Here is a 22935-nt window from a genome sequence, read left to right as displayed (position 1 = left end):
CAGTAAGAGAAAATAATAGATTAAGATGGAAGGAAAGACAATTATTAGAAAGTAACATATCCTGAAAACTGATAAGTAATATACCTTATAATACCAAATGTTCTTTCATTAAGTCCTCAAATGTCCTGTAGATGAGGGAAGAAATTCAATTAAATTACTACTTACTTATTTATTTGTCAGAAGGAAACAGTCATGGTCTATAAAATTATTTGACTCTTTCTCCAATGTAATACCTTAGCTGGCAGCTTAGAAGCAATAATTTCACAATGCATCTGTATATCAAAACACCATTATCTAATCTATTTATCTATCTATCTATCTATCTATCTATAATTTTCATTTCTTAATTAAACCTTAATAAGTGGGGGAAGGAAACATAATATTGGCCAGGTTAGGGTCTTGCGTTTACCGACAAATGTCTATCTTCTGATAGAAGCAGACCAACTTAAAGGTATCCCAGAGCTCACAGATTCAAATGACTCCACCCCACTTGTAGGTGTGAAGCAGAGACCTGAATCAGTTCTTTGTGCATGAAAATAAATGCTACTACCTTGCCTTGCCAAAATAATTTTTGTTCTATGTATTCATATGCTGAAATTCTCTATTCTTATCTACTCTTACATATGTAAATTTGTACTTTGTATACTCATTTCCTCTCCTGATATTTTTATTGTGATATATATATATATATATATATGTAATTTACTTTTTCATAATTAATTCTTAAATTCATAGTGCATTTTCCCCCCAGAGCTTATACACTAGATAGGAAATAATTTCTTCTCTCTTTTTAAAATTTGGTACCTGGATTGAACCCAGGGACCAGGGTTTCATGCATAAAAGTTATATTTTTGTTAAGCTATCTACTAGACTCAAGGAAACAGGAATTAATAACTTTAAATGATAATTGTAGTTATACTATTAATTATATCTCAACAACAAAGTTAAGTTTTCTAGGTAAGAATAATTTGAAACTTAATATAGAAAACTCCAAGACTGATCTAACATACTTAGATAGTAAAGTAATTTTTATATTAACATGCTCATTGAAGAAATGTTTGATAAACTTTATAAAAGATCATTTATGGGGCCAAGCAGTGGTGCACCTGGTTGAGTGCACATGCTATAATGTCCAAGAACCAGAGTTCGAGCAACTGCCCCCCAAATGCAAGGGAAAAACCTTTGCAGATGGTGAAGCAGAGCTGCAGGTGTCTCTCTCTCTCTCCCTCTCTATCCTTCCCTCTTGATTTCTGACAGTTTTTATCCAATAAATAAATAAAGATAATACCACATGTTTTAAAAATATCATTTACATTGAAGTATACATATTAGAATTTTCACAATCATAAATAAATCTAATTAGAATAGTATGAAGGATTCTGTGTTATTTTTACCACAATAGAAAAGAAGATATTTAAAACTAACTGTATCAAGTTAATTAAGAAAAATATTTTGGGGACTTTGAAAACCAATACCAATGAGACTTTTAGTCACTTGATGTCATTTAGATAAAACTATTTAAATATATATATATATATATATATACATATATATACATATACATACATACATATTTTGCTGACTTTGCCATATATATATTCATACACATATTATCTTTAATGTAAATTTCCCAATGCAGGTATAGATATTAGTGATCAACTTGTTTTTCTTCTAGGTTTGAAAATAGATTTTTTATTCTTCGCTCATTTCTTGAGTAGCCATCTTATCAGCACCAGCAGCTTCACCTTACACCCTAATATATTCAAGTTAAACTCGCCTTTAAAATGCATGAGCCAACTCTTACAGACACTGAATTTTTCATCCTTTGATTTCTCTTAAGATTGTTACTTCACAGTGTCAAAAGGCTTGAAAGGTCTGTCTTGAATGTCCAAACTCAGAGGCACCCAGTGCTTAGTTTGATACTGAAACCACAAAATCAAAAGCCTTCCCCTTTCAACCACACATTTTGCCTGTTTCCTTACAATGACAGAAGCAGCAATTAGTAAGGCATGGCTTTATACTTCTCTAGTTGATATTTTGTTTGTTTTTGTTTAACTATGGAGTGAGTGACAAGAAGGTAGTTATACAGAAATATTTCATAACATCTTTGAATTGGTATTTTAACAAAGATACTTCTGTGCCTAATTATTGTGGAATCAGTCTCTTTGGGTGGTCACTAAAATGTTTCTTTGAGTATCAAGCATCTTTGAGCTTCATATTTCATATCTGCTTCAGAGTTGCCTTGTGATCTGTCAGGGATGTCAACATGACTTAACTGTCCCAGAAGACGTTTCTTTGATTTGTTTCTTTTTACTTCTATGCTTCTCTTTGATTCTTTCTTCTCTCTGTTGGCCCAAACTGAGGGAAATTTTAGGATTCTTAAGAAAATGCTAAAAAGAGGAATTAATAAACCAGAACGAAAAATGAGCATAGGGATTACACCTAAAACAAATTGTCATATTCAGATATTGCTACTAAATTCCTCAGAAGCAGGAAAGAGAAAGTAGCATTATTGAGTTAAAAAACTGGTTCATTTTAATAAGTGGAATAAAACCAAACTAACTCTAACTTTTGACTATTTCAAAACTAACAAACCATTTCTGACTACTGAGAAGAAAAATGGAAAAGTGTTCATTACAAACATGTTATGGAGTATACATTTAGATACAACATTTAAGTTTTTCTCCAAAGTGAACATCAAAAACAAAACAAAATATACATTTGAAAGCATAGTATATTGTTTTGTCTCCTTTATAGTTTTTTTTTTTTAAATAATCCATATGACATAGTAATTTGACGTTTAAGAACAATGAAAGGGAAACAAACAGAACTGATGCTATTATAAGCACTGACTTTTATGTTTCCTTAATAGACATTACAGAACTTGCACAGAGGTAAAATACAGCAATAATAAAATAATTCAATCCTACTTCTACAAAAATATCATATAAAAATAAGGCATACTGAAAAGTTTTGACAAGACTAAGAAAGGAAGAAGAAGCATGGAAAGTACTCTGTTACCATGTGAACTTAATGCCACTGAGTATTTTTATGTGTTTACAACCTAGTTTTTACAACAGGCAGGATAATATTATATCTGCTCATTAAATTCATACACAAACACATAAATACATTTGATGGTATTAATGATGAGACTAGAATGAACTACAAAAATAGATCTCTTAAGATAAAATGTTATTGTGATTTTATAAAGAAGAAAGGGGTGTAGGGAAGCAGCATGTTTTGTTCCACCTTTTCATTTCATTTAATTTATTATCTTATTTTCATAGCAAAAATGTATTTGTGGTCATTTGCAAAGACATAAGACATTGTAAATGCTGGCTTTGTCAGAAAAGAAAGCAGTATACTTAAGCTAATGTAATTGCACAGGAGTATCTCAGCCACTTTTTTAAATAAGTCATGCAATAAAATGATAAAAAGAAACATATATACACAGAAATGTAAACATTGTATCAAGAAAATTTCAGACCTTAATGAGATTTAGGCCTATGAAATCTCCTAACATCAAAAAGATAAAATGCTCATGTTGCTGAGGTTTATTTAAAAATGCTTTGGCTAATGGAAGATTGTGACCTAGAAACAAATGGAAGGCGGGTGTTAGGATTTTCAATTCCTGCATTTCATCTATCTTCTCTAACAAGAAACTTAATCTTCTCAGCAGAAGGGTAGAATAAACATTGTAAGAGCAAATTAAAGTTCTGGCAGATGAAGTGGTGGTAAATTATTACCTGGGCAATTTAAATGTCTTCAAATTTTCAGGCATAGAATGATTTTATTGCAATAATGTGAAAGAATGGACACTAAATCATATAGATTAAAGTTGGACAAAAGTCCTAGTCTTGAAAATTATGGAAAATATGGATTGTTGAACTTAATGTTTATACCTAGCAGAAGTCTACAATTAATTGGGGGGGGGGCAGATTAGTTATAAAGGCTTATGAAAAAGCTTATTAGTTATTATGGAACTAAACTTATTTCTGGTTTGCATAAAGCAGCAACTCAGGAGTGCCTTGGCTTAGTTAGATTCATGAAAAAGAATAAAGAGATCATAGCTGGAATATGTGTTCATTATAGTTGATTGACTTAGAGATGTGAATTTACTAAAACATTTGATTCCCCCTTTCTTTCTCAAATGCTTATATTCATTAAAGATGAAATATAGATTAAAGATATATTTCCCAGAATATACTATAGGACATTCATGGGTATAGGCAAGCCTGGACAGGAGTGAGGAAAAGGGTCTCAAAACTTAAGACGCCATGCTCAGTGGCAGTGGGTACTATTTTGTACTTACAAAACAGAGCGCATGGTCAGAGGAAGAAAGACAGGGGATGGGGGGGTGGTGGCACAAATCTTGTTTTTTCTTTGACCACTAAGGAGAGAGGAATTCTCCAAGGCTGTTAAAGAAAGGAATTCTCCAAGGCAGTGATGATTTTACCAAAGAGTTACAAAAAAAAAAAAAAAAAAAAAAAATCCAAATAGGACTGCAGGGCATGAAGGACATTTTGAATACAATTGTGGCTGAGGTAAGAGGCCTTTGAAGTAAACATGATAAAGTGGAGAAGAGAATATCAATGCTGGAAGACATAACCACCACACTCTGTGAATTTAAAACTCTTGGAGAGGAAAGGTTTAGGGAAAATGAAGCACTTCTCAGGACCAGGCACCTGGTTAAATGCTTACAGTACAGTGAACAAGGACCCAGATTCAAGCCCACAGTCCCAATCTACAGGAGAAAAACTTTGTGAGAGGTGAAGTAGGGCTGCAGATGTCTCTCTGTCTGTCTCTATCTCCCCTTTCCTCTTGATTTCTGGCTGTCTCTACCCAGTAGTAAATAAATATAATATTTTTTAAACACCACACTCCACCAAAAAGATGAACATCAGAGTTATTAGAATCCCTATGAGATTAGAGAGGGGAGGAATAGAGAACATATTCAGAAAGATTATAATGAAAAATATTCCATACCCGAACAATGTTCAAAATATAGAAATAATAAAAAAAGGTGAACATATACCTAAATTCTTTTTTTTTTCCTACTTTTAATTGCATTTATTTTATGCTCAATTTATTCCTGGGCCATAAGTTTTTGTTTCTTCAGTTTCTTCTGGCATATCTTTTCTTTTTTTTTCTGTGCAACCTTTTCTTTTGGTTTAGGGATGTTCTGCTTATTTTCAATGAGGATCATCTCAATGTGGCAGGGAGAACGTATGTATGGGTTAATCCAACCATGAGCACTGTAAATTCAATGGCACATATTGGGAGCATTGTTCACCTAAATATGCTCAATGACCAGGGAATCTACATCTAAACACTTAAATTCAGCATAGCTCTCTGTGTTTTTAAGCATGTGCAGCAAAAATGCAGCAATCTTCTTACTGACCTTGAGTCCAGCCCCATTGGTTAGCCTGGCACACCTACCAACACCACCATTCTTATTCTTAGGACGGAATGACAGTCATTGCTTCTGTAGAGTGACATCTTTCAAATACTTGGTGGCTTTTCACATATGCATGCCTTTGATGGCCTGGGAATTTTCTTGAGTGTTCTTAAAATAAACATGAAGGTTTGAGCCTCTTGACTTGCATGATTTTGTAGGTCAAGTGAGTAGCAAGCCATTGTTAGGGGTTGTCTAAGAACTATGAACTGCTTACAGGAAGAGCACACTAAAATTCTTGAATCCAAAAGGACACCCAGCAAGACACATTACTGTAAAACTGTCCTATACCAAATAAAAATAAAGAATATTGCAGGCTACCAGGGAAAGGGAAAAAGTCATATACAGAGGCTTTTATCAGGAGGGAGTGGAATGGCATACTCAAAGTATTAAAGGATAAGAATTTCCAGTCATGAGTACCACATTCTGTTAAATTATCCTTTTAATAAGAGGGAGAATTAAAGTTTTTTCTAAACACTCAGAAACTGAAAGAATTTGCCATTACGAATCCTGCCTTCCAAGAATTACTGAGAGGAGTTTCACCTGAAAAGAAGCAAAGGAATTCCAACTTTTATTGAGATGAGCAGTATTAGACTAGAACCAGAAACACAATGACAACAGGTAAAAAACAGACACAGGGAAGGGGAGAGCAAAATAGCCAGAGGTACACAGTCCAATGTTGATGAACTAAGGCCAATTTAAAAAAGACTTGTAGATATGGTAAGTTAGACACAGTATTCATGATAACCACAAAACAAAATACAGCACAAAGACAAAAAGGACTAGAGATGCAAAGAGTAAGAAATATTAATAACAATAAAAAGAAGTAGGAGGGAAGAAAGAAAGAAAGCCCACAGGTCTAGGTAAAAAGAAAGAAAATACAGGCAGCACTTCTCGACCAAGAGCAAGGAAACTGAGTTCATCCTGATCTTGTTTCTAAGCCCTTCCTTTGAGATTATTGCTCTTTTCCACCTTTACAGCACCAGGGCCCCTATCAGGCAAGGAAGAGGTATAAAATGCTTAGCTTCTATGAGAGCTGGAACAAAGAGAGAAGACTTATCTTTGACTAATGTAGCCAGTTTTTCCACAAAAAAGTGCTGATTAACAGAAATTTGACTGTTTCAGTAGTCTGACTCTTTAAAAGGTAAAAAGTAAATTTACTGTTTAGATTACAATTGTGAGCTTTTACAGACTTGCTTAAATCATGCATTACTTGGATTGTAACTATTAAAGAAATTAGTTAAGTCAACAATATGATTGAGGAGTTACTTGTGTGTTTATTTATTTTTACCAAATATTAATTGAATGTCTGTTACTTTGTAAGGCACTATATTAACCTGAAGGCCAGCAAGATGTATAACATTCAGCCTGTGTCTTCCAAGATTTCATGGTCTAGAAGAAGAGATAGACATACAAATAGATAAATTGTAATACAATATGATAATTGCTTTAATAGAGATAAAATGATTAATACAAATGCAAACCAAATTAAACATATTAAGCTCGTTTCAAAAGAGAGGAAATTTGTTCATGTAATATATTATTACTAAACTGTACTATTCTTCAATTCCCTAAATGATATTTGAAGATAATGTCTTGCTTTTTCTCTCTCAGCCCCATTAACTTTCATTTTTTTTCTCAGTTGGTATAAGCATATGCACTTATGTTCATACATAGGTGTGCATTCTCTGTTGTTTTGCCTCTATTTTCTGAAGAAATATCAACGTTTTTCAATTAATATAAAAATTCTGGTTGAGACACAAGTTTTAAGATATCAAGTGTTCTCTTTTTTACCCCATCAGGTCTAGCTCTCTACTGGTAATCGAAGGATAAAGTAAAAAAAACAGCTACTACAAATGTGGAAAGAATGAATGAAAACAGGTGACTTTAACAGATACAGGGCCTAGCTCACTGATCCTCACAGAAGTAGGCTAGCTTTTTTTTGGGGGGAAAGTAAGCTTTTAATAGCAGGCTAGTTGGAAAGGATCCTTCCCCCACTTCCTATCTCCAGTCCTTTGTCAGTTTAATCAAGGAAAGAAAGGGTGTTGGGTGAAGTTAGGGATGTAAAGGTTTTATCTTAGCAGTGTTTGATGGGTTCAGTTTATCTTGTTAAGCAGATGCTCAGAGATGTCAGAATAACAGACTTTAGGGATAGGGGAGACAACATAATGGTCATAAATTTTTTTTCCTGACTAAGGCTCTTGAAGTCATAGGTGCAGTCCCCAGCACTGAGTAGTACTCTTGTCTCTTTATTTGTGTATCTTTCTTATAAAAAAGGAAAGGAAAGGAAAGGAAAGGAGAGGAGAGGAGAGGAGAGGAGAGGAGAGGAGAGGAGAGGAGAGGAGAGGAGAGGAGAGGAGAGGAGAGGAGAATAGAGAAGGGAGGGGAGGGAAGGGGAGGGGAGGAGAGGAGAGGTGATGGGAGGGGAGGAGAGGAAAGGAGAGGAGCGGAAAAAGGAGAGAGGAGAGAAGAGAGAAAAGCAGAGAAAGAAGAGAAGAGAAGAGAAGAGAAGAGAAGAGAAGAGAAGAGAAGAGAAGAGAAGAGAAGAGAAGAGAAGAGAAGAGAAGAGAAGAATGGCAGTTTTGCAGAAAAGACCCCAAGGGTCTTCTCACTACCTAGAAAGCAATTTTAGGAACAATGGTAGTTGGAAGGAAGGAAGGAAGGAAGGAAGGAAGGAAGGAAGGAAGGAAGGAAGGAAGGAAAGAAAGAAAGAAAGAAAGAAAGAAAGAAAGAAAGAAAGAAAGAGAAAGATTTGAGAAAGCTTTATTACTGTCTGGTAAAGAGCTACACCTGGTATTTTCCAAAAATCTATATTTAAGTGAAAATATTTGTTTTGGGTGATTCCAATATTAAAAATTTTATTACTGGATAGAGACAGAGAGAAATTGAGAAGGGAGAGGGAAATAGAGAGATGGAAAGAAACAGAGAGACACCTACAGACCTACTTCACCACTTGTGAAGCTTCCTTCTTGCATCGTGGCCTGGTCAGTGTTTTGTTGTTGTTGTTTTGTTTTTTGTTTTTATCTCTGATCTCCCAGAGAACACTCTGATCTTTCTTTGCTCTACATCTCATATTTCACATCTCAGTTTATGAAATTGCGCAATGTTACACAAGATAAGAATATGAGTCAAGCAGACGAGACTTGTGAAGACTAGAGAAATGAAATGATTTATCACACTAACTCTGAAAATTAATGTCTGGGGGAGGACTAGAGCTGAATTTCTTTATCTCTGCATCAAAACTTTCCTGCTATCATCAGACCTGGTTAATCATTTCATACTGGTCCCAAAACCTTAGGTTCTACTTCCTTATCTGGCTAACCACTGAGTTAGTAATCCTTCCTTCCTTCCTTCCTTCCTTCCTTCCTTCCTTCCTTCCTTCCTTCCTTCCTTCCTTTCTTTCTTTCTTTCTTTCTTTCTTCTTTCTTTCTCTCTCTCTCTCTTTTATTTCTTTTTCTTTCTCTCTTTCTTTATTTGTTAGAGAGAGAGTGAACATCACTAAAGCGCCTGTCAATGTGTTGGTGGCTGGACTTGAACTTGGGGTGTGCACACAGAAAACTAGAACATTATCAAAGTGAGATATTTTGACAGTCCTGCTCTGTGGCTTTTATCTTCAACTGTTGAAATCCAATGTAACTTCAGAAATAGGAGTAAAGTTGGAGTCACAACTCTTAAAGAGTAAATTTATCCTTACTTTTGAATATTATTTTATTTTATTGTACAAGGATAATTTATACTGGATATAACCACTCAAACCATCTTTTAAAAATTTTATTAAATTACTAGGCTCCTATGCTGAATATGGGCCTCAGATAAAACTGGTGGGGTTTACAGTTAACAATATTTATATACTTTTCCAATGTTTGGAAGCTACTCTCTACCCTGATGAGCTTTCTAGTCTTTTTTCCAACTATGACACCATCTCCCCAGACAATAACCTGTGTCCACCTACATATTAGATGTCAGGTGAAAGCAAAAACTAGCAAAGTCATGGCCACTCTGAGTATGCCTATAACAGACCTACTAGCTTTTTCCGAAATGGAGACCCCAAATCTTTATCTGCAATATTCTTGTTTTTAGGTTCATGATTAGTCAACAATTTGTTCTGCATTATATCTTAACTCTTTTTCAGCCACCAGGTTCCAGATGCTACCATGATGCCAACCCAACTTTGTTGGGCAGAGGACCCCACCATGTGTCTTGGAACCCCACATCCCCAGATCCCTGCCCCACTAGGGAAAGAGAGATACAGGTTGGGAGTATGGATCACCTGGTCAATGCCTATGTTCAGCAGGGAAGTAATTACAGAAGCCAGATCTTCCATCTTCTGCACCACACAGTGATGCTTACTCCCAGAGGAACAAAGTATAGGGAAGCTATCAAGGGAGGGGATTGGATATGGAGTTCTGAGGGTGGGCACTGTGTAGAAATATACCCCTATTATCCTATTGTCTTGTCAATATTTCCACTTTATGGATGAAAAAATGGAAAACTATTACAGGAAATAGTCATTGATACATATGTAAAATTTCTCAGTCTTCTGCAAAACACTGTCATGCCCAGCGTAGGTGCTCTTCTACCATCTTGTACCAGAACCTGGATCTCCTTGCTTCCTCCCCACCCCAGTCCTTTACTTTGGCGTAATACACCAAACTCCATCCAAGTTCTACTTTGCGTTTCCACTTTTATTTCTCAACTTATTTCCAGTTGTTTGGATTTAAAAAAAAATTATTTTATTTTATTATTATTATTTTTGTTGTATTTATTTAGTCTCTTTTGTTGCCCTTATTGTTTCGTTGTTGTAGTTATTATTTTTGTTGTTACTGATGTCGTTGTTGTTGGATAGGACAGAGAGAAATGGAGAGAGGAGGGGAAGACTGAAAGGGGGAGAGAAAGACAGACACCTGCAGACCTGCTTCACCGCCTGTGAAGTGATTCCCCTGCAGGTGGGGAGCTGGGGGCTAGAATCGGGATTCCTTACGCGGTCCTTGCGCTTTGCGCCACGTGCGCTTAACCCGCTGCGCTACCGCCTGACTCCCTCTCAACTTATTTCCATGAGTGAGATCATCCCATATTCACCCTATTTCTGTCATATCTCACTTAACATGATTCCTTCAAGCTCCTAGTATATATCGTTACTATAGGTCCAATGTGGCATACCAGATCTCTAGAAAAAACCCAGTTACATTTCTGCTAGGACATTTCTATAAAGCTACTTCAATCTATTTAAATAAACACTGTTATTATGATAATGCACCTGATATAAGAAAAAGTTCATGTTTGGAAGTATCCAAAACTCCAAATCATGTTTCCTGCAGTTATTAAAACTGAAAGAGAATTTTATAGAAAAGATATATCCCTTGTAGTATACAGTAAGGACATCTCTAGAGTGTTATTTTATTTAATTGGTCAGTGATATAAATTCACTTGTTCAAATTCACAGAGGAAATAAATGATGGAATTTGGGACTCTGATATACTTCCAAAGGATTTTGTCTCTACAAAGATTTACATATATTAATGAAAGAGAAAGGAAGACAGCATCACACTGATATATGCAATGGTAAGGACTAAACTCAGGACCTTACACTTGCCAGTCCAGCACTCTACCCTCTGTGCCCTCTGTGGATGCACCAGATTACCCAAATATCATTTTTTTAAGAATGTATTTGTTTCTTCATGAGAAATATAGGAGGAGAGAGACCGAAAGAACCAGACATCACTCTGGTGCATGTACTGCCAGGGATTGAATCTGAGACTTCATGCTTGAAAATCCAAGACTTTAGCAACTGTGCTACCTCTCGGACCACCCAAATGCCATTCTTTAACTTCAGTGTTGTTAGTACAAATATAGAAGTACAAAATCAATCTATCTCCTGCATTTGAGTCTTATAGTATGATGTTTTATGGTTAGATAATAAGAGACTACCTTTGAGACCAAAATTTGATAACAGTGCTTGTCATTATGGTTTCATATGCCAGAAGTCTCTTGTTAGCATTTTGTACAACAGACACTTCTCAAACTGCATAGCAATTAGAAATGTATTGATTTTTCTAAGTGAAAACATGACAGTATTTAGTACAACCACAAACTCCAAACTAATTTTTTCTGTGTTGGCCATATTTACAAATCAACATGTAGTGTAAGGAGTGTCTCCTGACCTTCTTCATTTCCAATTTCAGTAGCAACTGTACCTACAAAGGAATTCAGTTTTAAATATTGCCTATTTACTTCTAATACCAATTCTCATTCTTTATTCATTTATACAGCAACTCATAAGAAAATAAAGCACAACTGAAACAAAACCAATAAATGCCATAGAGAGATAACATGTCTCTTCGCTTTTCATACTAGGATGATCTTCCTTCCTTCCTTCCTTCCTTCCTTTCTTTCTTTCTTTCTTTCTTTCTTTCTTTCTTTCTTTCTTTCTTTCTTTCATCAAGGCTACTGTCCTTTAGCCACAGAATAGGGTCCTTTATTCCAGCTAACAGGAGATGCTGTCAGTTATTATTATTATTTTTTCTGTCTCTTCTAGTACTCATCTTCAACTCAGGGAGATGAAAGTGTTTCACTTAAACAAATACCAGAGTGGCACCATCACCATGGCAACTAGAAACAAGAGCCTTTTAAGATTGGAGAAAAAGTGAATGGGGTAAGAAAAGGTGTGATTATTTATTTTACATTAAATCAAATACATGCAAGTTTAAAACTTGAAATGGCCTAAAATATTAAAATGACAATAGAATATTCTCCTTCAGTCCTTCTCTCATAAGTTGGCTGTTTTCCATTGTTGTAAAAAAAAAAAAGTCAGAATGATCTAGTGGAAGAATTCAGCTCATTTTCAGGAGGATCACAAAATGATAGTTATTATTTCAAGGCATTTCTTACTTAAAAATCTTATATCTAGAAAATAAATGTGCATAAGCCCTATACCTTTAGCAAAAAGAAATAGACAATAAGAACATGGGATTCTCAGTGGATCTCTTAACAATCCAGTTATGAGCAAGTTTTCTGTAGATCAAATGTCAACCAACAAGTGAATTTCAGCAACTTTGAAACAGGAGAATTATATTTAAATTTGTGAGCAGAGTTGTCTTCAAGTGTACATTTTAGATATTAGCAGGTATTAAGTTGAAATAATTTAGTGGCTGGGACTTGCCCCTATAAGTCTAAATTGTATACTTGTACATTTTATATGTTTGCATCATCCATGTTCTTTTTTTTTAAGTATTTTTTATTTCCCATTTTGTTGCCTTTGTTGTTCTTTATTGTTGTAGTTGTTATTATTGATGTTGTCATTGTTAGGACAGAGAGAAATGGAGAAGGGAGGGGAAGACAGAGAGGGGGAGAGAAAGATAGACACCTGCAGACCTGCTTCACTACCTGTGAAGCGACTCCCCTGAAGGTGGGGAGCCAGGGGCTCAAACCGGAATTCTTATGCAGGTCCTTGAGCACTTTGCACATGTTCTTAACCCGCTGTGCTACCTCTGGACTCCCAATCCATGTTCTTCTTATATGTCATATAGCTCATTGTTTTGCCACCTATATGACCTGAGTTCCACCATACTGAAGATGGTTTTGGTGCTGTGGTTCCCTTTGCCTCTCTGTCTCACTCTCAATGGAAAAAAAAAATCTAAACCACACAGACCTATTGTATTTCTAACATACATACACACTTAAATGTATTTAATGAACTTGCCAGCTTAGTTCTTGAAATCTCAGGGCTAAAAGAGGTTTATTGTTTAGTCCTTTTAATACAGATATTTAGAGAAAAGCTCAATCTTTGTATTGTTCAGAATGTCATTATTTTTATTGTCCTGGAGAAATTCAAGGTAAAACTAGAAACACAAGTGAGAAAATTACTGATTTTTGCTTTTTCTCTAAAATAGAGTTGTACAACTACCTCTGTGTGAGACAAGGACCCTGCTGTCTTAGTGACAGAGCAGGGGGTGAGAAATGAGGGAATCGTTTCTTCTCATTTGTTCTTTGGGGTTCTCTCGATACTGTGTTTTTGGTGCCACGGAAATTTCTAAATGAGGGAGTCTGAGACAGACTTCACAGAAACTGTCTTCACCTGCTGATTTGGAGAGCAGAGCAGTCTTGGACTGAAACAAAGACTAAAAAAAAAAAAAAATCAGCTGGCAATTCAATAGTCCCTTGTTTTATTTTGTCTGAGTGAAAAAAAAAAAATTAAAAAAAAATCTTGCTATTTCCAAATATAGTTTTCAGTTTAAATACACCTCATCAGGAAGTGTAGCTAACATGGATTCTTTTAACAAGCTTAACTAGATAATTGGGAATTTTCTACGGAGCAAACAAAAACCTTCAGTCACTTCTCTGTTCTTACTTTTTGGTTCCTGTACATTAAGCATCTTGTCTCACTTTATATCCTGCCACTTTCCAGACACCAAGTTGCAGATGTTACCATGATTCCATCCTGACTTCTCTGGGCAGAGACCTCACCTCTCAAAAGCCCTACTCCACTAGGGAAAGACAGAAACAAGCTGGGGGTATCGATCAACCTGCAGACTAGAGAGAGGACACAAGAAAAAGACAGAGAGAGAGAGAGAGAGAGAGAGAGAGAGAGAGAGAGAGAGATTTGGATGTAGTAATAGGGTAATGTGTGGCTTGGAAGGGAAGAGAAGATTGGACCTAGAAGAAAAAGGGGGCAAAATAAATAAATAAATAAATAAATAAATAAATAAAATCTCCTCTCTTTGCTTCTCCCTCTTTCCTTCCTGATCTCCCTTTCATTGAGTCTCTTTCTCCTTCTCTTTCTCCTCTCTCTCCTTTTCTTTCTGTCTTATCTATCTGAATGAAAAACTGGCCCAAAGCCGTAAAATCATATAGATGTAAAGTCCTACTAGGAAAACGTACACTATATCATTTATATACAACTCTAGAAAATTCAGATTCATCTATAGAGACTCAAAAAATACTAATACTTTCCCAGAGATAGGAGAATGCAGAAGGGGGTAGGAGGACAGAGTTGCAAAGAGGAAATACTTAGAGGTGATGCATATGTAAATCATCCTTATGCTTCTATAGTTTCACAGGATTTTATATACTTCAAGACTTAACAAATTGTAGACTTTAAGTCTTATTTGTTATTATGTAAATTACACACACACACACACACACACACACACACACACATACTTCTTCTAGAAAGATAAAACCAACTTTTCTTTGCACAAACTAGAAATTATCACAGAGGAAAAGAATGAAACTGGGGGATTATGAAGCTTGAATAGCCCCTTGCTTCCCCAAGACAGACTGCCCATATGATTTCATGTGTTGGATACACAATTGTTATATTTGACACAATTCCTAGAGCAAGCAGAGTCCCTTTTTCTCTCTCCTCTTCTAGAGGACACAGTATCTACAGAAAGAAATTGTTGATTTTTCTCTCTCTAAATAATATCTGTATGAATTACCACAGTGTGTACACAAAGGCAGCTCTCTTAGCAATTAGTTCTCTGGTGTGCTCTCAGCTCCAACCTTTCTTCCTGTGAAATTTCATTGTTGCTCAAATGCTTTAAAGCTGCTGTGTACAGGAATATTTTTGCCAGTAGCATTCAAACATAAAAGAACTTTGAGTGCTCAAAGGAATGACTTGGAGATATGCTTTCCGGCTAATTGACATAGTTATGGAGCATGATCAGACTTTAGAAATTCTGTTGGAAGTGACTGTTTTCCACAGTTTTATAGTGTTCTTAGTATGGGAGCACTAATAAGACAGAATTTTTGCATTATTAAACTCAGAGAATATTTGTCTTCACATTATTTGTGGTAGGTTTATAAGTGAGATGTGAATTTTTTTTAAAAAGTTACTTATTTAAAAAATTGTCTTTATTTTTATGAGTGAGGGAAAAAGAGACAGGAGAGTATTGTTCAACATTAGCATACATATGTCAGGAGTTGAACCTATGTACTCATGCATGTGACACCTGTGAGTCACTGCTGAAATATTTTCTTTATTAAAAGGAAGGAATTATTTTAATAAAGCAACTTTAAGCTGATGTGTAAGGATGTATTTTTGTTCTGAAGGATAGAATAGATGCACACTATAGAAATGTTAGCTCTCCAGCTCAGCAAACTTAGGACCCAAAAAGCAAATGACCCCATCCAAAAATGGGCAGAGGATATGAACAGAACATTCACTTCAGAGGAGATCCAAAAGGCTAACAAACATATGAAAAATTGCTCCAGGTCGCTGATTGTCAGAGAAATGCAAATAAAGAGATCATTGTGATACCACCTCACCCCTGTGAGAATGGCATACATCAAAAAGGACAGCAACAACAAATGCTGGAGAGGCTATGGGGACAGAGGAACCCTTCTGCACTGCTGGTGGGAATGTAAATTGCTTCAGCCTCTCTGGAGAGCAGTCTGGACAAATCTCACAAGGCTGGACATGGACCTTCCATGTGAACCAGTAATTCCTCTCCTGGGGATATACCCAAAGGATTCCATAATGCCCAATCAAAAAGATATGTGTACATCTATGTTCATAGCAGCACAATTCATAATAGCTAAAACCTGAAAGCAACCCAGGTGCCCAACAACAGATGAGTGGCTGAGAAAGCTGTGGTATATATACACAATGGAATACTATGCAGCTATTAAAAACAATGAACCCACCTTCTCTGACCCATCTTGGATGGAGCTAGAAGGAACTATGTTAAGTGAGCTAAGTCAGAAAGATAAAGATGAGTATGGGATGATCCCACTCATCAACAGAAGTTGAGAAAGAAGAACAGAAAGGGAAACTAAAAGCAGGATCTGACTAAATTGAGAGTAGGGCACCAAAGTAAAAACCCTGTGGTGAGGGGGAGGGTGGACATGCGGGCGATGGGGGGGGTGGAATGGGACACAGTCTTTTGGTGGTGGGAATTGTGTTTTTGTACACTCCTATTAAAGTGTAGTCATATAAATCACTAATTAATTAATATAAGAGGGGAAAATTGATTGTATGTCTCGAACTTTTAAAAACACAGACTGAGTCTTTTTAATACATAGGCTGAGTCTTTGATATGTTGACTCTCTCAAAAGCCTAGACCAGGTAGAACAGCAGCAACCGGTGGCACAGCTATATACAAGATATTGGGTATTATACAGGAACCCTAACAAAGGGACTTTTCAATGTTAACCCAATTACCAAATACTGTGATGGTAACAATAACTATCCATTGTCTTCTTGAACCCTAAGACACCAGGAACCTCACATTTCCAGTATAGAGCCTATATTTCCCCCAGTCCTGAAACCTTAGGGTGGGATCCACTTTCCTACATGCTTCTCTCAATGCATATCAAATAATAGTGCATCCTCCAGTCGCAACCTAATCATCGCAACAAGTGCCATATCAACATGCTTCAGCTCAGACTGTGTCCAGAGACTTCAGGTGTGGAATGACGACCCTTCAGCTTCATTCCTCGGATGAGACCTTTCCTTTCATAGTATTCTCTAATCCCATTTCAGGTGGTTCCATCCTAACAAAGTCCCAAAACCTAGATACAGACCAGATACCCTGAGATAGAGCATATGTTCACACGTATCCATAAACTAGGTCAAAATATTTATCTGAAAGCAGAAATACACAAGAGTTTGCAGTGAGTATCCCCTCAACACTTCATCTGCATTATTTCAGCCTTTAGGTCCATAATTGTTCAACAATTTGTTTGGCTTTGTATGTTAACTCTCTTTTCAGTCACCAGGTTCCAGATGCCATCAGGATGCTGACCAGACTTCCCAGGACTGAAGACCCCTGGAGCTCTGCTTCCCCAGAGATCCACCTTAGTAGGGAAAGAGAGAGGTAGACTGGGAGTATGGATTGGCCAGTCAGCGCCCATGTCCAGCAGGGAAGCAACTACAGAAGCCAGACCTTCTACCTTCTGCAACCGATAACAACCCTGTGTCCATACTCCCAGAGGGATAGAGAGTGGGAAGGCTACCAGGGGAGGGGGTGGGATATGGAGATTGGTTGGTGGAAATTGTGTGGAGTTGTACCCCTCCTATCCTATGGTTTTGTTAATGTCTCCTTTCTTAAATAAAGAATTAAATAAATTAAAAAAAAAGAAATGTTAACTCTCGGGAGTAGGGCTGTAGCACAACAGGTTACGTGCATGTGGCTCAAAGCACAAGGACCTGCATAAGGATCCTGGTTGGAGCCCGTGGCTCACCACCTGCAAGAGGGTCACTTCACAGGCAGTGAAGCAGGTGTCTATCTTTCTCTCCCCCCTCTGTCTTCCCCTCCTCTTTCCATTTCTCTCTGTCCTATCCAACAACAACGACCTCAGTAACAACAACAATAATAACTACATCAACAATTAAAAACAACAAGGGCAACACAAGGGAAAATAAGTAAAGATAAAACAATAATAAATAAAAAAGAAATGTTAGCTCTCACAAAATCAGTTTTTAACAAGCTCTCTTTTCTAAAATGACACATTAGAAAGAAAAGGAAATGTCCAGAGGGCTGAGAGAGATAGTTCACCCAGTAGAGTGCACCCTCCACCACATGTAAGAAACTTCATCCTTCTTTCTTTTGCTTGCCCCTCACTCCCACTGCCTCTTTTCATTACTTCCTCTCTTCTTTCCTTTATTCTTGCTATCATTCAGAGATCTTTTAAATTTCTGTGGTTGTTATCCTGAACTTAATGTGTAAGAGCTTTTAGGTTCATGATTAGTCAACAATTTGTTTGGCTCTGTATGTTAACTCTTTTTCAGTCACCAGGTTCCAGATGATAACATGATGCCAAACAGACTTCCCTGAACAGACTACCCCACCAGTTTGTCCGGGAACCTGCTTCCCCAGAACCCTGACAAACTTGGAAAAGAGAGAGAGACAGGCTGGGACTATGGATCAACCTGTCAATGCCCATGTTCATCTGGGAAGCAATTACAGAAGCCAGGCCTTTTACCTTGCACCCCATAATGACTCTGGGTCCATACTCCCATAGGGATAAAGGATAGGATGGGCCCCAAATCAGATCAAATCGATGGGGTTTATAGTCAACAACATTTATACACCTTTCTCATATTTGGGAGCTCTCTCTTTCCTCATCCAGCTTTCTGGTCCTTTTTCCAGCCATGATATCATCTCCCCAGACAATAACTTGGATCCACCTGCATATCAGATGTCAGGTTCAGAAAAAAACCCAAAACATTAATATAGTCATGGGCCCTTTGGAATATAACTAAAATAGGACTACTACAAACTATGTACAAAACGGAGACCCCTAAATCTTCATACGCACTATTCCAGCCTTTAGGTTCATGATTAGTCAACAATTTGTTTGGCTTTATATGTTAACTCCTCTTTCAGATTCCAGATGCTACCATTATGCCAACTGGACCTCCCTGGGCAGACGACTCCACCAATGTATCCTGAAGCCCCGCTTTCCCAGAGTCTCACCCCACCAGGGAAAGAGAGGCTGGGAGTATGGATTGACCTGCCAACCCCCATGTTCAGGAGGGAAGCAATTACAGAAGCCAGACCTTCCACCTTCTGCACCCTATAATGTCCATGCTCCCAGAGGGATAAAGAATAGAAAAGCTATCAGGGGAGGGAGTGGCATAGGGAGTTCTGGTGCTGGGAATTGTGTGGAGTTGTACATTCTTATCCTATGGTGTTTTTCAGTGTTTCCTTTTTATAAATAAAAATAAAAATAAATAAAGAATCGGTGATACCTAGGAATTAGAGTTTTCTTTTACGTTCTCTGTGCCCTCTTGTTGACATCTCCTTTATTCTTGGCTTTGCTCCTTACCAAACCTTGATGTTGGACCTTAAAATGCCCTGTGTTCTGTTGTTTGTTCAAACAAGCTCTGTTTAATGGCATCAAATGTAAGGAAGAGTAGGATTCAATTTATTTCAGTGTAAGGTGGATGCCAAAAAGAGATCAAGGTGAAAGTCACATTTCTTTTTAAAAATGGTATGTAAGAGCCTGGCTTGCTCTTTGGTCCCCTCTGTATGCTCCTGCTATTGGCAGTCACTTCACCTTTACTAAACCATTCACAGTGCCCAGCAAATGTCTCTTGCCTCCATATTTTGCAATTATACATCTATTATTTAAAACACTCTGTCTGTCTCACTCTCTTTATTAGACTTCTAACTTTTTCTTCAAGACCTGATTTAGGATTTCCCCTCTGGATAGTCTACATTCCACCCACAGCCTGTCTTCGGTTCCAACTGAGAGATGATATGTGTGTCTTTCTCTATGTTCTCACTTGTGCATGTGAAAATTTTAACACTTGTTTCTCTGAATTATGGTTATCTCCATGAATAACTGCATCAACCTAACAGACAGAAATCTCCTTGTAGATCTCAGATTTTGTGTTTTCTGTCTCATCTCCAGGCCTAGCCAACATACCTCACCCTTAGTTTTGAATGCATAAATAAATGAATGTATGACTTATAAAATCAAATAAGGTTTTTAAACTGGAGGATTTTTGCAAGGAGTTGCAATATCCTGAAATACTGCCATTATCATAAGCAAAGTTAATCACTGTTTATTGTTTAATATGTGTCGTGCTATGTTTCAGATTTTTCACACACATCATGTCATTTATTACTCAGGTACAAGAGGGGGTAATAGTAGCACTCAAGATTTCAGTGCACGCAAATGTCACGAGTGAGATATGTAAAAGATGTTATGAGGCTAGGTTATGAGACCATTATCAGTTAATGCCAGGTATATATAAATTTAATTTGCCAATAACTAATAGACACTCTGATGGCTCTCTAAAGTGTTCTACCTCAATTCAGTTATCTTTTTTAAAGATGTCTTTCTCACAGTCTATCATGCATTGGTTTTCTTCATATGAACTGCCACTTCTTTCAACCTGCTGATATTCGATTCATTTATCATACACAGAGTATATAAACAGTCCTTATAACTTAGAATTCTTAAGTTGCTAAGCTTAGAGACACATGAGAAAATTTAAGGAATACAATGAGAATTACTCTTTTTTCTTTTCTGCACGTCTGTATCTGCTGAGGTAACACCAATCAGGCGTGCACAGTGATAGTATTATCTGATAGTAAGAGCAGCAAGAACATCTCTATGTGCATATTTAGACTTAGTCTCAGGTCAATTTGCGACTAAATCTTAGTGACAGCTTTAGTCAAAGGAAGAAAAACATTCTGATCCTTAAGTTTTAGTGAACACTTGTGAAGATCACATTTACACATCAACTAAACAAACTGTCAAATGATTTCAGATGGAATTAAAACAAGAAGTCACATGCAGACTAAAAGGGAAAGGATGGAGAACAGTTAACAGGTAAAAGAAAAACACCTAGGAACAAGTGAAGTGAGAAGATGAAGCAGTTGAATGAGAAAAATTCAGAATGGGCAAAGTAAGTGGAAAAACATTAGATAAGTAAAGATAAAAAGACTGCAGTCTGTTTTTTGTCCTGCACAGTTGAAGGAATTTCCTGGACTTCCCTGTTCTTCCAATTTCCAAAGATGGATTAGCCAAATAATATAAACCAAGCGTAAATTTGCCGACTGTGGGAGAGTCACCTTGGACCTCATCAGCATTGCTAAACATCACCTGTAACCTTGCCATTATGACTGAGGGTTCACTCAGCACAAGGCCCAACTGCTCCAATAATTTCAATTACTTTCCCTGACAAATTTTATGTTTCATGTATTTTAGTGGCCTGATAATTATGATTTCTCTCATTTCTCGCTATCGAACTTAATGGGTTCCAGCATGAGTGTGCAGTTTCAGAAATGAAGTTCCACTTGAATTCACAAGTTATTATCTACTTTCATTAATGGAATTGGAAAAGAGAGAGTGGAAAAAGAGATAAAGAATGAGGAAGAGGGTAGAGATGACTGCACTGAGGAGGGGGAAGAAAGAGGAAACAAAAGATCAGGATTAAAGAAAAATAGCCAAATGGGAGAGAAAATGTCAGACTATAAATAGAAAGCAGAGTAGAAGGCAAGCAGAAAACCCTTTTTTAAATATGAAAAGCACTGAATAGATTATTTCCACTATTAGAAAAATAACATATGAAGAAGCACAGTATGCTAGGAAATTCTCAGGCTTTGCTGTTAATTCACACTGGATTCAAATAACCTGGCTCTTTCATTTTACTGGCTGTGTGATCATAAGTCAGTGACTTGACCCCTCTGAGATTCATCTGTTCTCTTCCCTATGTGGGTAAAAACAATGCCTTTATGTACTCTTAAATTTCCTCTCTTCTTTAAAAAAAAAACAAAAAAACAAACCTGTCCTCTTTTCTAGTTACTCCCCCCTGCAACAATTTTTTTTAGACTGAAAACTATAAGCAAGAAATCATGCTTGTTCACAAGGAAGGGTTTTAATGAGGGACTACAGAACTGGAAGAAGAGATATATGTGAAGCTTAGGTTACTTGTGTATCAGTAAAGTTTCCTCTCACACGAAAGGTATAATTCTTCTCCCACTATTGGGCATGAGAAATGGTAGTGTCCATTTTCAATAATACTCTCCTCAATAAAAACCCAAGTTAAAAAATATTTGCATCAGTTCTACAAGATTATTGTTAGCCTGAAGAGAAAAATGCTGTGATGGAACAAGTCATCATGGGATTCAGACACATTAAGGCTGTGTGAAACCAGTGTTCCCAACAGCTGTGTGTCACCTGTGAAGGTGAGATACGCTGAAATTGGCTGCATTGTCTCCTTCTTGATAAAATTGTGATCATTGTCCAAATAACTGATAATTTAATATGACTTTAAAGTAAGGTTATGCATGTCATCTCTCAAACCAACACTAAATCCATCTGAAAAGATGCAGCTGAGATAAACAGGCCATAGAAAGGTGAAGAAATATCCATGGACTCCAAAAGGTTAATAACCTAGTAAGGAATGAAAGATAAATATATAAAAATATGTGGAAGACAGTACGTATTATGACAGAAAGTGATAGATACACTGACTCATATAAGTTTAAGGAAGGGAAATGTCAGATCTGCTATATTTTGTATTTTTAAAACATAACTCTTTTATTATCTTTATTTATTAGATATGTAAAGGCATAAATTGAGAGGAGAGGGATATATATATATATATATATATATATATATATATATATATATATATAGAGAGAGAGAGAGAGAGAGAGAGAGAGCCCAGAGCCTTATTTTACCACTTGTGAAGCTTTCCCCCCACAGGTGGGGACCAAGGGCTTAAAACTGGGTCCTTGTGCATTGTAACATGTGCACTCAACCAGGGTGCACCACCACCTGACCCCTAAATATAAGTCTTTTAGACTTAAAATATTTATTTATTTGTTTATTTTGGATAGAGACAGAGAAATTGAGATGGAAGGGAGAGATACAGTGGGAGAGCAACAAAGTCACCCCAAACTCTGGTTCAGTGCTCCTGAAGCTTCCACCCTGCAGGTGGGGACTGGGAGGATGCATCTGGGTCTCTCCCCAAAATTATCTTTTAATAAAGGCTCAAGTATTAGATAAAAAGTAAC

The 22935-nt window shown here is 36.7% G+C and overlaps 1 pseudogene; it reads right to left on the bottom strand.

The window, feature by feature from the left end:
• Nucleotides 1–4964: 4964 nt before the first annotated feature.
• Nucleotides 4965–5551, bottom strand: LOC103118270 (large ribosomal subunit protein uL22-like; annotated as a pseudogene).
• Between the last annotated feature and the right edge of the window lie 17384 nt (nt 5552–22935).

The sequence above is a fragment of the Erinaceus europaeus genome, chromosome 9, assembly GCF_950295315.1.
Source record: "Erinaceus europaeus chromosome 9, mEriEur2.1, whole genome shotgun sequence".
NCBI lineage: Eukaryota > Metazoa > Chordata > Mammalia > Eulipotyphla > Erinaceidae > Erinaceus > Erinaceus europaeus.
The sequence above is the reverse complement of the archived record's forward strand: the minus strand, read 5'-3'. Positions and strand labels throughout refer to the sequence as shown.